Source organism: Trachymyrmex cornetzi, unplaced genomic scaffold (genome assembly GCF_001594075.2).
Source record: "Trachymyrmex cornetzi isolate Tcor2-1 unplaced genomic scaffold, Tcor1.1 scaffold454, whole genome shotgun sequence".
NCBI lineage: Eukaryota > Metazoa > Arthropoda > Insecta > Hymenoptera > Formicidae > Trachymyrmex > Trachymyrmex cornetzi.
In genome coordinates this window covers 1,255,832-1,260,038 of record NW_017299334.1, presented here as the reverse complement: position 1 = coordinate 1,260,038, position 4,207 = coordinate 1,255,832, and positions in this window count along the sequence as shown.

Genomic DNA, 4,207 nt, shown 5'->3' with positions numbered 1-4,207 from the left:
TTTTTACCAAAATAGAAAGGAATATGTCCTCGTGTAAACAGAATGAAAAGCAAAGATGGACAAAAGAAGCAATTTTGTGTCTGATAGAGGCCTACAAAGAGGAACCCTGTTTATATGCAATAAACACACCTAATTATCATAATAAACATCTTCGAAGTGAAGCATTAAAGAAAGTGTGTGCTGCTGTTTCAATGTATAGACCTGAGACTGTAGAAAGCGAATGTACAGCAAAGTTTTACAATTTGCGAAACCAATTTAATATTGAAAATACAAAAGTAAAATCGTCAATAAAATCTGGAATTGGCACTAATGATGGTAAACAAATCAGGTAAAATACTATAATCTTAGACTGAGAAAATTAAATAATCTGTGTTACAAATTATTTGATTTGAACTATTATAATTCCATTATGTATTTCTTAATAACAAGTAATTATTTATCTTTTATATTGTTTATATTTTTTTTATCATAGAACAAAGAATTATCAAACTCTCAACAACTGACTCAAGAGAATAGTCAAGAAGAATCTTTTGAAGTAGAATGGCTAGATAATGATTTTTTCACGGAGAATTCCATTGATAAATCTACAACCGAATCATTTCTGGCTAAACCAGGATCATCAACAGTTTTGTCAGACAATGACAGTTTCTCGTCAATCACTAGTCCTCAGAGCATAACTATTTCTGATAAAATACCTTCTTTCATAAATATTTCTCGACCATCTCTCCTTCTATTAGTCCAGCAAATTCGATATCGGGAATTAGCAGCCACCTAAATTGTTCATCTCCACTAGTCAAACTCACAAAGAAACGCAAAGCAAATGTAGAATCTGGGAATAATTATACTGAAGCTATTGAGTCGTTAGCCGATTCATTGAAACAACCTATAGTATATGTAAATTCAACTAATTCATCTGCAACTAGTTCAAATACTGTATTAGATCCTGTAGTAGATAACTGTATGATATTTATAGGATCAATATTAAAAAGTTATAAAAACGAAAAGTTTAAATTTGAAATAATGAATAGATTGGTTCAAATAGTTATGGACGGAAACACTCAAAATTTAGAAACGATAATGCGTGATTAATTTTCTTCTTGTTAATAATTTATATTAAAACATATTATTTTTCTTCATGGTTGAAATTGTTACAAGAGAATTGTGATAGGTTAAATTTTTATGCTTAAATCATTAGTGCCAATTTCAGATTTTATTGACGATTTTATTTTTATTTTCGCAAATTGTGAAACTGCTGTGTATTTGCTTTCTACAGTTCCAAGACCCCTATTCTTGAAAAGAAACTTATACGAAAATCTAAGGAAATACTATAGCATACGTAACATTATAGCATTTTCCTAGTTTTTCGTATATGTTTCTTTTCAAGAATAGGGACCCAAGTCTATAATTGAAACAACAGCACATACTTTGTTTATTATACCTTTATTAAAACATAAAAATGTTAACACATATAATATTATTATATTCGAAACTACATATATCATTAAAACTATGTACTTTATTTACTTATACAAAACTTATATATTACTTATAACTTACATTTAATATACTCGAAACTATGTATCATTAAAACTATGTACTTATAATAAACTTATAGATTACTATAAAAGAAAAGGAAAATTAGCCTATTTTTTATTTATAGATTACTGATAGATACTGTACTTATAGATTACTGATTACTGATAATTTATATTTGTTATACTCGAAACTGTATATTATTAAAACTATTTATTTATAGTAAACTTATAGATTACTGATAATTTACAGTTATAGATCATATAAGTATAAAAAATTAAGCATTACCCCTCTCTACAGCAGCATCCTGCCATGAGACAGCACCAACTGTATTAAAGTATGTTGTAAACATTTCTCTTATTTCCGTAGCTGCAAAAGATGACCGATTTCCGCCTTGTTGGCCTACACTACGTAATCCTGATTCGGATATTTCTACATTTTCTCTTGTATATTCAGAAGAAACATACAATTGCAATTTTTTACTTTTAATATAATTATGAAGAAGAACACATGCATATGTTATGGTCTCTACTTTTTCTACATTAAGTGGTATGGGATTTAAGAGAACTCTAAATTTATTAACAAGTTCACCGAATCCATTTTCAGAAATTCTTCGTGCCCTGCTCAATCTATAATTAAATATACGTTTGTTTCGTGTTAAGCCACGTTCTGGGTACGGTTTCATTAAATTTATATGTAAAGAGAAAGCATCATCTGCTACAATGACGTATGGAATTTTAAAATTAAAACCAGGTAGAGTACTTGGTTGTGGCAAGTTAAGAGTATTTTCTTTCAATTTTATTCCTAACGGACTTTCACGAAATACTGCAGAATCATGAGTACCATTTTTACCAATTCTACGAAGATAAATTTACAATCTGCATCTACTAACGCTAAAAGAATTATACTATCTGTTCCCTTATAATTACGATATTTAGATCCCTCACAGCGTGGAGGACGAAATGAAATATGCTTTCCGTCTAAAGCACCTACACAATGAGGAAACTGCCACAAAGTTTGAAATCTATCAGCCACAATTTCCCAATGTTCAGACTTAGACGGAAATGATATTACTTTTTTTTCTTCTAGTACTGCAATGATAGCCTGCAATGTTTCTGGTACAATCTGTGATAGAGTATTTGGAGCAATTCTTGTGGAATATGCAAGATCTTGAAATGAGTTACCAATTGCTAAATATCGAAGGGTTGCACTCAGTCTCATCCGAGGAGAAATTGCATCTCTCGTTAGGGTATTTTTTTTTCAATATACGGAGTAACAAGAAATAATAGCTCCTCCATAGCCTCTTCGTGCATTCGAGTATAATTTGTAAAAGATCTTGGATCTTCAGGTCTATATATATATAAATAGAGAATATAAATAAAACTAAAAATAATATAAAATAATTTAAATGAAAAATTTAAATTGATAGATTTTTACTTACCCTAATTCATTAAATAACATTGTAAGAGCACTATCGTGCGTGCTTCGACGTTGCAGCCACTGTCGACTCCACAAACGACGACGATGATGACTCCGTTGTTGTCGTCGAAATATTTCAATAATTAAAAATACTGCTACTGAACATCTACGACGATGTGCGATTGCAACAATTTATTCCATGTAAGAATTTGCTAAAGGTTAAATGGAGGATAATCACCTCAAAAATCGATGAAATTAATTCTCAATCAACGATTTTTCATAAAACAAAAGAATCTGGCAGAAAAAGCGTTGCTCTTCCCCGCGAACCAAAATATTTATCGGTAAAGTTCATGACTCCTCAGGGCTCAGGTTAGGAATTTTTATGTACTTGTAATAAATTCCAGTTGCTCAGCCAGTACTAAAACTCGCATTGTCTGAAACCAAACTAGCAACACAGCCAATAGCACAGCCAGCACTGTTGCCAACACGGCAGCAAGCACGCAAATTCAGCTAGCAATCCAGCAGGAAAAAAAGCATCGTGTGCCGCTGGCTTTATTCACTCCCGGTAATTCAAATAAGGGACGGGCAATATTGGAAGTAGTGGAGGAAGCATAAAATGATTCTTTAGAAATTCATGGCATGTGCTTACCCGTACTTTATTAGTTAATACTAAAGGTATAATGATTACGCAAAATCCAATGTAAAAATATAATGATTACTTAAGAGCTAAACCAAAGATATAATGATTACGCAAAATCCAATGTAAAAATATAATGATTACCTAAGAGCTAATGCAAAGATATAATGATTACGTGAAATCCGATATAAAAAATATAATAGTGTCCGGGGCGCAAGTGCGAATACCCCTCGGACGCGGCGTGGGCTCGTCCAATGACGGCTCGGCGTGATTCTCGCCCCGAGCGGCAAGGGCGGTAATCACGGTTGCGGAGATTAAGAGGGAGGTCGACGGTCACAAAATGATTACATGAAAACGCTGATTCGCAGAGTTCAAGACGTGCGTTTATTTAAGCTTTTCATTATGAACTCGCGCGTGGAACGGAACTATCCGGTGACCGTCTCGATCTCTATGCCCTCAGGCACCGGTCGGGTAGAGGCGGGTAGAGGCGGTGGAGGTGGCAGATCCTGGCAGTTGCCAGGCACGGGATGGTAAAATCCCGGCGGCTGGACGATGCGCGGATCGGCGAATTCCCGCGGGTCGAAGTCCACGCGCCAATAATATTCGCGCTGCATGCGC